Genomic DNA, 15,000 nt, shown 5'->3' on the forward strand with positions numbered 1-15,000 from the left:
AAAACATAAATACGGCGGGTAGGTAGTTATGAAGGCACATTATGTCAAACAATGATATGGGAGTACTTCATGGACATCTTGTATGCAGCAACATAAATTAAAATCAACATCGTTATGAGTTGTGTCACTTGTGTGCACTCAGTTGAGTGTATCTGTGTGTAGGCTGTGTGTGTGTATGTGTTAGACTTGTCCTTCACTACACATATGAGCTATATCACTGCTGTCAGGTTTGCGTTTTGTCTTACTTGAATGGAAAGTTTCCATGCTCATTTACATGCAAAGTGAGTTTCATGACCCTTGGGGCCCTTGAAACCTGTCCCATTGTATAATGTATGATTGTATAATGTATTGTATAGGTATGAGCAGATCATTTATTGTATAAGTATGGAGCAGACATCATTTATTGTATAAGTATGGAGCAGACATAATTTATTGTATAAGTATGGAGCAGACATCATTTATTGTATAAGTATGGAGCAGAAAACATGATTTTCTGCAGGTATGTGATTTTACCCGCCAGCAGTGACATGCTCCAGGGTTCGACCGATCAGCTGTTCAAAGCCAATACTGATATTTTTGGACTGGAGCTGCCGAGAGCTGATGTTTTGTGCAGATATACTTTTGTTTTATTTGTCCATTTGCACACCAATACATTACAATTATTACAGTGCAGGATTTTTTTCCCTTTTTTTTCTGGTTTCCCCCCCATTTTCTCCCCAATTGTACTTGGCCAATTTCCCCCGTTCTGTCCTGGTCGCTGCTCCACCCCCTCTGCCAATCTGGGGAGAGCCGTAGACTAGCACCATGCTTCCTCCGACACATGCACAGTTGCCAGCTGCCTCTTTTCACCGGACAGTGGGGAGCTTCACCGGCAGGACATAGCACGTGGGAGGACCACGCTATTCCCACCAGTTCCCTTCTGCCCCACACAGGCGCCACGACCGACCAGAGGAGGCGCTAGTGCAGCGACCAGAACACATACCCCTAATCCAGCTTCCCACCCGCAGACACAGCCAATCGTGCCTGTATGGAGTGTGTCCAAACTTTTGACAGGCGGTGCTTATCCAAATTGATACAACAGCCTAACTATATTAAAGTCAGTTGGACAGTGAAACATGGCTGCTGCTCAGTGCTGTGGGTCCATGCTGTAGTGAAACATGGCTGCTGCTCAGTGCTGTGGGTCCATGCTGTAGTGAAACATGGCTGCTGCTCAGTGCTGTGGGTCCATGCTGTACCTGGAGTCTGGAAGTTGATGCGTCTCATCTCCACAGGGTCTGTGGGGTGGTGTGGCGTGATGTCCGCGTTGTTCAGCAGACATTTTGTCCGTGGCTCCGACTCTTTTCTTTTGCGGCTTGAGTGGAAGAGGAGGAGATAGGAGGAAGAAGAAGTGGAGACAGACAACAAAAAACAACTTTTAGCGAGCGCCTTATCCAACAAAATGGCCACCATTTCCACCAGCGGCAGCCCTCGGCTCTTCAACGACTACAACTGACTGGCAGCTGGGCTCAGCCATGTGCTCGACTGCTCGAACAAACCGAATCAAGAAGCAGGAAGTTGAGAAGGAGAATCCAGCGCGCCAGAATCTCCTTCAACCCCCCCACAACTAATTAAAGGCATCTTTTATGCTGAGACAGGCTATTTTCTCATCCTTTGTCAAATGCAATAAAGTAGCGGCTAAGCCTTACCTGTCAGGTTTGCTGTTTCCAGAGAAAGCAATAGAAGTCCAATAAATATATAAAGACAGGGAAAAACACCACACATACACACAAGGAGAAAGAGAGGGGGAGGCAAGAAGAGAGAGAAATCAATAAAGAGCAGTTTAAAATTCAAAGGGGGCGCTGCTGAGCTCGCAGCCGTCAAATACAGCTCCAGCCTTTGGAGGGGGTGTGCGCATGCGTGTGGTGTGTGTAGTCTATACTGTATAAGTGTGTATTCAACAAAGTGTGTCTGTGTCTATGTCTGTGCATATCTATGTCTGTGCGTGTCTCTATGCATGTGTGTGTGTGTGTGTGTGTGTGTGTGTGTGTGTGTGTGTGTGTGTTTGTGTGTGCACGGGGGTGCAGGGAGGGGCGGGGAGGGGGAATGTCAGGGCCAAGGGCAGACCCGGGGAACACTATTCACCAGGGAGAGATGGAGAGGGAAAATGGGAGAGTGAGGGGGGGAGAGAGAGAGAGAGAAAAGAGAGATCCAAGGAGAGATGTTACTCTCCCTAACCACCAAGATGCAGGTAAGGCAAGGTCAGACAGTCAGGGATCAGCTGATCGCAGAGCCCTCGAGGCCCAGACACACCAAACTGACGTCAAACAACTAACGGCCATGTTGCGCCAAGTAAAATGTGAACATTCACTCACTAGCCATTTGGCCGGTGGACAAAAAAAGTGAATTTTGGACGCTGCCTGCGTGAGACCTAGGACTGTGGATAATTGGACAAACCATTGTTATGATAGATAGATGAACCAAAGCAGCGTTTGCCTACCATTTTCACACCGCTCTCGCTCACCACTTAAACGGTTTCATAATATAGCTAGTTCTAATCGAGACTACGTCTGATAAAAGGTTGTAAATGGCACTGGTGTTGTCAGGCCTTGTGGTCTTTTGCTTGTGGAAGAAGAAAGGAAGAATAAGGAGACACTGCACTAAATGATCTCATACAGTGACAGGCTCAAGGGGCTGTCGTGAGAATATTTGTGTCTAGGAATGATCATAAATTAGAAGGACGTTTTGTGCACTGATTCGCTTAAGTTGCTGATCAGCCAATCATTGTGATTTCTTTCACCTACGTTCCGAAAGCGATTCAACATGCACCCTAAGAGAATGCAGGGTGACCTCTACACACTGTGACGCCAGACTGGGCCTAGTCTCTGAGGATTTGACTGAAAACTAACAACTAACTGTAAAACAAGGGGAACATATTTACTGTTCACCTCCCAAAGCACCAGGACACTGAGGGAGACTACATTCACTCAGACTAGTGACAGGAATAGAGAGGAAGATTCCTTCAACAGTAAATTTGATATTCACCGAACCAAATAATGGTTCTCCTTAAAGAGTGACTTAATGACAGATTGGCTGACCAAACACTTTTACAGATTCAAACATCTATATTGTAACAATATTGAATGATTTTTTTTTAATCTATATGGAGCATTTGGAATATAGCTCTCCAAATATATATAACAGCTGTTGTTCAAAGATATTGACTTCGATTTTGTCATAAGCAGCATCTCAAAGAATCTCTTCTCTCCTTTCTCCACCCTCCCACCCGCCATCCCCCCACACAGCGATCTCATAGCAAGAATAGCAGTTTCATAATTTACATGCAAACATATTGTTGGGTCTTTGAATTTCATGGTGCTATGAATGCCAAATGACAAGAAAATCGACGTATTGCTGGTCGAGACAAACTGAAATTTCCGGCAAATCTTCGCTACTTCACTCGAAACATGAAACGCACCTAGTGTAGCGCTGTGGGTAGAGCAAGGCAGGAATTGCTTCAATTCCCTGTGTAGCTCGATTGGTAGAGCAAGGCACTAGCAATGCCAAAGTTAAGGGTTCAATTCCCAATGGTGCCACAAATATCAATGCACTATGTACTGTAAAACATTTTTAATCAAAGCACCAACAAATGAATATGACGCTGTCAGATGGTTACACAGGACCATCATTCAAAGGGGCAGGCACTTTCAAAAAATACTTGGCATATGATTGGATGAACCATCTGTCATCACAGGCTCACTTCTAACTGTCATCACATCTAAATCCCGCCCATAGCTTCCTCTGGACGCTGATTGGTCCAATCCACTGCTAGGACGGAGGTAAACCAATAGCTTGGAGCACGGCAAGATGGATTTCTCGCATGATTGTGACAGCTGCCTCGCAAGGTTACCCACAAATGCCATAATGCTTTTTCTTCTCATTCCAAGTTGAACCATGCTATTGTCAAAGTGTAAACACAACACATATGAGTGACTGCTTTCCCGATGGAAGCTACATTTGCAGAGTGGACTCACTTCTTGTAAAGGAGGATGGCGATGACGATGCAGATGATGAAGACCACGGCCAGGACGGGGCCCACCACCCAGATGAGGCCGTCGCCGCCCGTCTCCACCGGCAGGGGGTCCACCACCAGCTCGGGCGTCACCACCGTGTCGGTGAACGGGGAGCTCGCAAACATCTTCTGCACCGCAAAATCACATGAGGAGAGGTTATATATAGCACAGCACACTTTAAATGAGATTTAGCCTACGATACTGACATTTAATGTGGATTTGAATAATTTAGTTTTTTGTGAAAAAGAAATTGAAACTTTGGAACATGTATTTTTCCATTGTGAACTGCAGACCTTCTGGAGACATAATGCAGAGCTGGCTACAGTTCAAGAATATTGAGATGCCACCCTTGATAGTGAAATCAGTCAAGTTTGGTGTTTTTTGTTGTAAACAGAAACTTAGATTTTATTTTAAATATTATTTTGCTTTTGGGGAAGTCTAAAAGTAGGCCTAATTAGGACCAGTGTTGGGCAGTAACGCGTTACTTAGTAACGCGTTACTGTAATTAGTTACTTTTTTAGTAACTAAGTAATATAAGGCGTTACAATTTCCAAAACAGTAATTAATTACAGTTACTTTACTTTACTTACTTTACTTTATTTCATTTGGCAGACGCTTTTATCCAAAGCGACTTACATCACATTTCAATACAATTCATTCAGAGAAATACAAACAATGAAAACATAACTAAAACCATATATAATCAATAAGGGTTAACCGATTCCGGAGGGACCCAGGTGTAGCCCGAAAAGGTAAGTTTTTAGTCTCCGGCGAAAAATCGGCAGTGTCTCGGCCAGCATGACAAAGGGGGGAAGTTCATTCCACCATTGCGGAGCCATGGAGGAGAACAGTCTTGAACGAGACAAGCGTTCACCGGGGTCACGTAGCGATGGAGGGGCGAGGCGAGCCGTGCAGGTGGAGGAGCGGAGGGAACGGTGGGATGTTTGGAAGCTGACCAGGGATTGTAAGTAGAGCGGGGCTGACCGGTGAACTGCCCGGTAGGCCAGTACCAAGGTCTTGAATTTTATCCGGGCCGAGATGGGGAGCCATCCACGTAACGCATCCAAGTAACGCATGCGTTACTGTGTTACATCATTGCCTGCCAGAATGCAGTGTTTTCTATGTAAAAGAAAACATTTTATCCTCACGGACTCAGGCGCACACATATAGTCATAGTGTGTGTGCGCGATGCAGCGTCAGAGCGTGCACGCTGGCTTTCAAAACAAACCGAGTCAGAAGAAGGAGACGAGCAAGAGAAACCTGGCTACCTCGAGAGAGAATATGCGGGGATGGAGGCTAAATTGAAGGCGACGCTGGGTGAGGTAGACTTGGGTGTGTTCACTGGATTAACAGATACACTTTGGGTAAGTCAGTGTTGTACACTTTGTTACTTCCTAACCTTCTCGTCAAAGCCTTTCTCACCGTAGTCAGACGGGCCGGCCCAGGGAATGTTGACAGATCATCACTTTTCTTTCAGCAACGAAGCTTGAAACGTTTGCATTGAGGCTGTTGTATTACCACTCTGAGTTTCCGACAGTAACAGCATCTTTCACTCACGTTATCTGTGTAACTGTCTGACTTTCATTTCGTGTGAAGCTAGCCAGTCTTAATACACCACTTCCTGTTCTTTCTAACCGAATTTCAAAGTAAAATGCCTTTGGCTTTTCGTTTAACATAGCCTATATAATACCAAAGCGAAAATAATTACCGTAATAGAGTGACATGCTAGACGGTATTTGGGGTAAAAATAAAAATAAAAGTAACTAGTAAAGTAACTAGTAACGTACCTAGTTACTTTTTGAAAAAGTAATCAGTAAAGTAACTTTTATTACTTTTTTAAGGAGTAATCAGTAATCAGAAACTAATTACTTTTCCAGAGTAACTTGCCCAACACTGATTAGGACAGCGACTCACCCCGGCTGTGGCGTTGAGCTCGGCCAGCAGGAAGAAGACGTACTCCTGTCCGGGCTCCAGAGGCTTGTTCTCACAGGTGCTGTCGCGGCTGTCGGAGCCCACCGTGAAGCGGTCGGGCAGCTGCCTGAAGCAGGCCGTCACGTATGGCTTCCTCTGGTCCAGCTGAGCCAGCTGGCGCCGAGATCGACGCCTCGGGGTCACCTCCCGCAGCAGCTGACGGGACGGGGCGAGAGGGGGGCAAGTTTACAATGATGCATTCCATCATCCATCCATCCAACCAACCAACCAACCAACCAACCAACCAACCAACCAACCAACCAACCAACCAAAGATACAATCAGTTACAAAGAATAACCCAAATTAACCATTATTATCTTCAGTAATTATCCTCTAGGCAAGGAATTCCACACCTTCACTATGAAACCAAACCCCTTAATTTGATCCCTGAAATGTCCTTAATTTCTCCATTACATAACATTAATTTTCCATTAAAAAAATAAGTAGCTCTAAAAGAAGAAGTAAGCATGCCTATAATGTTTTTTTAAGGGATCTCTATTCATGGGTTGATAGTGCTTGAAATAAAGTTTTTTTATGCCTTTGTGCACAGGGTTATTCATGAGTTATTGTCTCCCCTAATTTGTCATTATATTAGAAAGTCAAAGAGGGGGTTTCGATGGGGTCTCCTCAATTACTCTTAACCAATTTTAAGGGGATTTTGCATGAATTAAAGGGTGAACTAATGTAAATGTGAGGTTATTTTGAGGGATTAGCGGTGCATCGTGATTAGAGCTAGCCATGTGACTTTTGTTTACACGTTTGCTTTTGTTTGAATCTAAACAAACCAACAAAAGTGCAATAAAGCAAACTTTTCCACTAAAGTTCAGAGCAGAGAAACCCGACTACTGTACATGTGTGCCTGCAGCTTAGAGATGAGAGGCTGCTCACTGTCTGGCTGTAGTCCATCGTAAATCAGGGAACAAACTCCACCCATTCATTTAGACACTGCAGACAGAGGCAGGCGCTGAACACAGAGAATGTGTGTAATCCCAAATCCAATAGGGATGGCTGGGCTTGATCTGCTGCTCAAGGTGACCCTGCCTATGGGAAGAGTGGGAGTTGACTGTGTAATTCTCTCCTCTGCATGCTTGCTCGGAGGGATACATTAGCATAGCCAAGATGTACTTATGTCTGTGTGACGTGTGGAACTGTGTCTGTGTCTGGTACACAGCGTGTTCGGAATGTCATGTGTCTGAAACATGCAACTGTTAAACCAGCGCAAGTCTTTGCAATCCCCGCCTCAATGTGAATGAATCTGAAAATAAAAACATTAAAATAAAATAAAATAATTAATAATAATAATAATAATAATAATAATAATAAAAATAATAATAATAATAATAATAATAATAATAATAATTGCTTGATGATTGAGGAGGATGTGTGATTAAGGTTATAAAGTTACCACTTCCTTTGACAGAGACTCAACCATACATTCCAGACAGATGCACCAGAATCACTTCCCCACTCCCATTTTAAAGGGGCTTATAGTTGTGAGAGGATCCTACCTCTTCCACATCTATGTCATCGGGGTTCTTCAGGTGTTTGACACTCGCTGTGGTCCTCTTCAGCGGCACCACAACCACATAGAAGCTCCTGCAAACACACGACCATTAAACAACAACATTAAAGCATGTGCAGCCTTGAGTAGCTCAATGTGCAGAGCAAGCTACTCACTTACACTTACAGTGTTCAACTCCCACTGGGGCCACAGTGTTAAAAATGTACGTACTTTAGAAACCGGAAAACACCCAGAGAGGAAATTGAGGAAACGATTTGCAGACGTGGAAACAGCCTCATTAACAATTGTCCAAGTGACACCACTCACTTATGCATGGAATTGGTGATGTCGAGAACTCGAGTTGCACCGGTCCTATTCACCTTTTGTAGCCACGCCCATTTGACCCGGTTGTGTGGCCGTATCAAAACTTCCGGCTAAAAATAAAATGGCTGGCTGCTCCAATATCATCTAACTCTGAATTAATTAATAATTTAGCCAATTGTATGTAACATACCAAATAAAAGCAAACGGTAATGTCTAAGAATGCAACGCCATGTAACTGGCTCATTCAGTCTCGCATTCCAGGGAATTACGTTAACGTCTGCGGGTCTTATTGACGTAAGTGGCTCGAGCGCAACTCGGAGAGAAAACTATCTGAAGCTTTCTTTGTTGGAGTCCAGGTATGTTTTACAAGAAAGTGCTCGTCAATGTCGACGATAACGTTATCTGACCTGGCTAACAGTGGATACTCGCTTGCTTGCTGTGTACTGAGCTCAAAGTAGTAGGCTACGTTCTTTATTTTACCCCTTCACTGTCCACGCTCCAAAAACAACGCTCTTATTTTGCGCCGTGACCGCCGGAAGTGTTAAAAGGACCCGGAAGAATTTGGCCCACTGTAAGGTCTGAACATAAGGTGATGTCACTAGAGCACTCGATGATGATGCCATCAGTCATGTCACTCGAGCAATGGTGATGTCATCAGTGAGTGATGTCATCAGTAATGATGTCACCAGATGATGTCATCATTGCTCGAGTGACATCACTGATGACATCACAAGTGGAATGTGTGACATCATCACTAATGTTATAAGCACTGATGTTGTCATGTGTGCATGAAAAAAAGGTTCTTCTACTCCTTGAGGATGCCGGCGTCCGCAAACGGAGGTTCATTTTTAAAGCCAGATATTCTCTGAAAGTAGAAGGCCTAAGCCATTGGTACCAAACATGTCATGCTAGCTGTGCGATAATAATAATAATGACAATAAGGAAAAATGTGGGTCGTGAAGCTATTAATGATGTCATAGACATCGTTACAGTGATGTCATAAATCCTTCCCGGCTGCGGCTATACAAGTGGTGGCACAGAAAGAGTGCGCATACTAAAGTAGAAAGATTGAAAGTTGCAAGTGACAGAAATGTTTTACCATATTTCTTTGGAGCACGAGATCTTATTACACCCACGGTATTTTGGCCCTAACCTTCTGAACACTGTGAAACAGAAGCTGTTCACAGAAGTGGAGGGTACCTGCACTGGCAGGTACGGATTTGTCATTTCAGTCACCGCCATCGACAACATCGGGGTGGGTGTGATCCAGCCAGGCAGAGGGTTCGTCCTGTATCCCATTAAGTACAAGGCCATTGTGTTCCGGCCCTTTAAGGGGGAGGTGTTGGACGCTGTGGTCACTCAGGTCAACAAGGTTGGACTGTTAACAGAAATTGGCCCCATGAGTTGTTTCATCTCTCGTCATTCCATTCCCTCAGAAATGGAGTTTGACCCCAACTCCAATCCTCCATGTTATAAGACAGTTGATGAGGACATTGTAATCCAGCAAAATGACGAGATCCGGCTAAAGATTGTGGGAACAAGAGTGGATAAGAATGACATTTTTGCCATTGGATCACTCATGGACGATTACCTGGGTCTTCTGAGCTGATTTCCCCCAGAGAGCACATTTCATATGGCTCATACTGTATAATGGGCCTGGCCATTACTTTGTTAAAATGTGTGTTTCTATGCTGATTGAAATGCCCTCTAACTACTTGCCTACAGTGACCTGATGAACTCATCTTGTGGCCTGACCAGCTCTAGGGGACGAGCGCCAGCTAGACCTATACAGTGGGTCCCTTCACAACAGTGAGCGTATCATTCCAAATCGATACACAGAGGGGCATTTCACTTTCTGCTGTGATGGAGGTCACAGAGATTGAAGCAATAGCGAAGGAGGTCACGTGCAAGATAAAAAGAAAGATAACCAAGAGAAAGAACTATCCAGAGAGTCTGTTGCCTTCTCCAAACAGACACCAGAGCTGCCCAGAGCTGACGGTTACTGGCAAGGATGAGGAAGAAGCGGTGGCGAGGTGGTGCTGAAGATGCAGGCACAGCCCACAAGCAGACAGAGAAAACCCCCTGCTGAGGCCACGGCCACCACAGACCCTGCTGCCATGTGCCCACCGCTCCAGAGGAAAACAGGCCGTTCTCCTGGGCGTAGGTCCTCAGTAAGAACATCCCACCCAGTGAAGCTGTCCCAGTCTCAGGACTCTCAAAGTCTAGCCTGTAGGACTGTAATGACAGCGATGCCGTGATGATTATTCTTGTTATTCGTCATGTCGAGCTCCGACTCCAAAACAGCCGAGCCATGAGTGCTGACTGAACGTTTAAACTAGGTCAACTTTTCTGAAACACGTTCGTCAATGTCACTTCAGAGTGCTACCAACCAATGAGGATGAAGCAGGGGCGGGACCTGTGCTTTTGTCTCCTACAGTAACTCCCAGGAGAGTCTGTTACTCTGTATGGCCATGCATGGAATGCATCTTTGTCGAGCACAGAAAACGGCCTCAAGTCTGTGGCTATGTATTACACCATGAATCTTTTTTATTTCGCATTGTTACCAGCCGCAATAGTGAGGCTGGTATTGTTTTCACCTTGTGAGCCTGTGTGTGTGTGTGTGTGTGTGTGTGTGTCATCATGGCCAAATGTGCCCTGGAGACACCTCACCTATTGCCACAGATGCAGTTTTGACTTTTGAGTACTTTTCCAGGTGTTTATATTCCTCTCTGTCTGCAGACATTTTGCGAATAGTGTAAACACTGTGCAAGATGCAGTCACGAAACTACAGGTGTGTAATTCTTGCATTACCGCCTTCTTCTGGTTCCATCCAACCACTGTTTCCCTACATTCGTCCCGTATTCACAGTAAACACGAGCCCTCTTGAACGCAGCCCAGGTGTGTAATTGACATGAAAAAAGTATGGTCGATCTTGATTATGGTCGTGATCTGAGCAAACCCCGCCCCCTCCTCACACACACACACACACACACACACACACACACACACACACACACACACACAGAGTGTGTTTTTTGTTGGCACCAAAGTCATGCCAGATGCCTGAACAATGTTTTGGTAAATGTTGGGCCATCGGAGCAACGGCTCGGCCTGCAACGCCGGACGCACAGACAAAGACACGGTGCCGGATAAGTCCAGTGTGAACAAAGTGCCAGAGCGCGACCTGACCTCTGACCTGAGGGCATTAGACAAGCTCAGCTGAGCACCATATTCTTCACGTGCGAATAAATCACACGAATAAATGACTTACTCTGTGTAAGGACCTTCAGCCCCAAATAATTTTGCGTAACTGGTCTTTCAGATAGACTTGACTCACTTGACGTCCTTGCTGTCCACAGGTGGGAAGGACATGGTGAGCCTGTTGTCGTGCTCGGCGTAGATGTCCAGCTTGGGTTTCTTGGCCAGGATGAAGGGGGCGGTCCTGGCCACCACGCGGTGCCGCGGCCCGCCTTCCACGCTCTCCTGGCACGTCACCCGGAACTCGTAGGTGGTGTTGGGCCTCAGGCCGGTGACTAGCACCCGCATCTGTCTGGCATCTACGTCCATCTTGTGACGGTTGTACTCAATCTGGAGATAATTGATAAGAGGAGTGAGTTGGTTAATGGTTGGTAGGTCGATAGATGGGTGGGTGAGTGAATGGGCCATTTTAAAAACAGCAGCATTATGAAATTAGCAGCTACATAATTCCTGATTTTGAGGGTGGGGATATTTAATAGTACAAGTTAAAATGATACAACAAATGAAAGTGAGCTGATGCAAGAGTGGAAACGCATTCAAACTGTCGATCACCACTCACCGTGCATTTGTATGGGGACCTGCTTTCTGAATACTTCCATGCAAGCACCACCGTGGTCTTGGTGGCCCACTTGAGTGTGAAGTTCTTTGGAACATCTGTTGAGTGGACAATTGCAAAACAAGGAAGAAAAAAAATAAAAGAGAGAGTGTATCTTTAGTGAGTGGAACAGGTAGGGAGAAAAGAGAGAAAGAAAAAAAAGATTTGTTGTTTCAATCAAAGTAGCTGTTCCCCTGCAACGTTCCTCTGGTTTGGAGAGTGAGTGGAGCGGTGAGCTGTGATTGGCTGTGAGAAGGGCAACGCCATTGGTTAAGACACACAGCACGGAAGACTCATGGACGACAAAACCCATGGAGCACAAGGGAGCGCCCGCTGGCGAGCCGACGTGGGTAGTGCCAACCCGTCTCACAGCTGTCTTTTAAACCCAGGACCGCAGGACGGACTGACAACTGACCCGCCTGGTCCGGGCCCCAACTGTCCCCGAGCTTTGGACGGAGTCGGGGTTGGCACTGCCGACGCCGTGCCTGGCGGGCGAGGAGACAGACCCAAAACACAGCATGCCAACAAGTCCTGAGCAGCGCATCTGGGGGATGCCATGCCACAAAACATCCCATTCTGGGACAGGGGGATGGGGGGAGGAGGAGGAGGAGTCAGGGAGGGAGGGGTAAGAAAGGGAGGGGTTTCTCAAAACAAACCCAAAATCCAAAACAAAACAAAACAAAAACAAAATCTGCTCTCTGTCATTTTAGAACAGCCTAAAAACAAACTGAGTGACTGGGTTTGACTGAGGTCCTACCTTGTTTGGAAAACTGGGGGTGTGAGATGACATTAGCGGTGTGAGTGTGCTTGGCAAAGGGCTGCAAGGAAGACTGACAGGAGTGTCTGACCAACCGGCACTTACCTTGAACTCCTAGGCTCCTCCCCTCTTTTTCAAACTGACTGACTGTTGCTTACTGACTTGGGTTTTACCTTGTTCGGTCGGGTTAGTGAGGTGAGTATCCCACGGCAAACATTTTTTACATCAAGCTTTTCTCTTTCTTGTGGAGAAGTGAAGGTGGTGGAAGGAGGGGGAGGGCGGTTCTCATTTTTGTGTTGCTGTTGATTTTTTTAGGCTATATCCAACCCCCCCCCCCCCCACCGGGTCGGGAGAGAAACAGGCAAGCCCTACCTGTTGGGTGAAAGTCCACCGTCCGATACTGGATCGGCGGGCTGTAGGGCCCTGGACCTACACTGGTGTGCGCGCGTATTTTCACGTCGTACGCCGAGTTGGGTTTGAGGCTGTTGAGCACGTAGCTGGACAGGCCGGGGTCCAGGCGGAGCTCCCGAGGTGCTCCCCCCACACTGGCCTCTTTGTAGGCCAGCGTGTACTCCGTGATCGCCCCGTTCCTCTCCGCCAGCACCGGGGGAGACCAGGACAGCTGCACCGAGCAGCAGGTCACGTTGGAACCCTCGTTCATTTGAGGGTACCCCCCGGGCATGTTCTCGGGCACGCTGAGTTCCACCACGGCCTCCTCTCCGAAGCCTTTCCTGCTCTTGGCCGAGATCTTAAAGAGGTAGGTGGCGCCCCGGTGAACACTGCCTATGGAGTAGTGGCGCTCCTGGGGGGTGAACTCCAGCGTGGCCAGGGGCGAGACGTCTTTCCTGCCGAACTGCAGCCGATAACCCTGCAAGTCCATACCAGTGGTCAGGTCCGGTGGGTCCCAGCGAACCATAGCAGACGCCTCCGAATCCTGAGCCACTGACAGGTAGGGCGGTCCAGGCACTGTAGAGGTAGAAAGATTTAAAACACAAAAGACATGTATTCATCTCTATTTTGAACAGTGAGGTCTGGTATATTTCTAAAATGACTTCAGTACTGTATATCCAGACATTTCAATAAGCTGAACAGAAACCAGAGGGACTGGCTTTATTGTGAGAAATATGAGTGCTTCTTAGAAGAGCGGGAACACTAGTTTTGCAATAGAAAAGTAAATTGCCTCACAACCTTTCATATTTACTTCAACAAAAACAGTTTGAACCAAGGGCTCTGGAAGGACAGTGAAAATAAACATGTAACAGACCACACAAACCACACCTAAGTATTTTGTTTTCAGCTATCAGTCAACATGGTCCAACCTGCACTCTGGCAGTTAACATCGTCCAACCTGCACTCCGGCAGTTAACATCGTCCAACCTGCACTCCGGCAGTTAACATCGTCCAACCTGCACTCCGGCAGTTAACATCATCCAACCTGCACTCCGGCAGTTAACATCGTCCAACCTGCACTCCGGCAGTTAACATCGTCCAACCTGCACTCCGGGGGCCTCAAACTGACAGCGTTCCACGGAGACGGCAAGCTCTCTCCGACCCTCTAAATTCTCGAGCGATGGTTGCACCCGTTACCATTGCATGACACATGTAAGCTCCCACCAAAATTATTTCTGGGCCGCAAAGCGCCACTAAAACTTTCAGCAGGGGGGGAAAAGCGCCTCTCTTTCGAGCCCCAGAGTCATCTCTCCCTGCCAAAGAAATGAGCTATGAGGCTCGGGGTCCAGACACCATTCTTCAGAGTGGCCCATTTTTGCGGCGCTTATGGACGACACACGTATCACCTTAACTCTCCTTTAAAGGCCCCATCAGTGTGATGGAGGCGGCAGCAGTTATGGCAAAGCTTTTAGTTGTCAAGTTGCTGTGGCAGCGACGTGAGGGATGAGCGTGGCTCAATCGTCTCTCTGGAAAGTGATTCCATCCTCGCCCCACTCATCTACGTCCTCCCAAATACAAGCAAGGAGCAGGCTGTCTGGGGAGATAACTGGCAAAAATAACGGAGCTTTTACAACACACACACACACACACACACACACACACACACACACACACACACACACACACACACACACACACACATTAAGGCCAGACACCCCAGGTGAATAGGGTAAAGAGGCTGTTTCCTCTTCCTCATACTCTCAGCCAGAAATCTACACTTCAGTAGCACTTACATACACCAACATTTCCAGTTTTATTCCTATCTACGTATATTCTGATGGTTTTTACATAGGGGTTTGTTCATAGGGGTTATATAATATTTCATTCCTGAAAACATGGTGTGTCTCCCAGCAAAAAAAAAAAAAAAAAAAAATTCTCTCTGGGGAAACCTTTGGCTCTATGTCAACAAAATGAAACAATAATTTTGAACCTGGCTTTATTCATTGTTGAGATTTATGTTCTGGAAATGTATGCAAATGAACACGTTTTAGTAGATAATGCCTCCTTTGGCATTTAAACATAACATTTCAGAAAATTTGTAATACAAAAAAATATATTGTAAAGTAATTAACTGGTAAAGTTTCATGGTGATATC

At 46.2% G+C, this 15,000-nt stretch overlaps 1 protein-coding gene and 1 pseudogene across 2 annotated transcripts in view; one reads left to right on the forward strand and one right to left on the reverse strand.

Annotated features, from left to right (window-relative positions):
* Positions 1–15,000, reverse strand: part of LOC310786583 (receptor-type tyrosine-protein phosphatase S-like) — a gene marked incomplete at its 3' end in the record, with an annotated part of 381,361 nt that overhangs the window by 59,333 nt on the left and 307,028 nt on the right.
* On the forward strand, positions 8,936–9,454 carry LOC310786592 (DNA-directed RNA polymerase II subunit RPB7 pseudogene; annotated as a pseudogene). Its single transcript has one exon. The product of its transcript is annotated as a DNA-directed RNA polymerase II subunit RPB7 pseudogene (transcript).

This window comes from Poromitra crassiceps (genome assembly GCF_964638095.1).
Source record: "Poromitra crassiceps genome assembly, chromosome: 12".
Classification (NCBI taxonomy): domain Eukaryota; kingdom Metazoa; phylum Chordata; class Actinopteri; order Beryciformes; family Melamphaidae; genus Poromitra; species Poromitra crassiceps.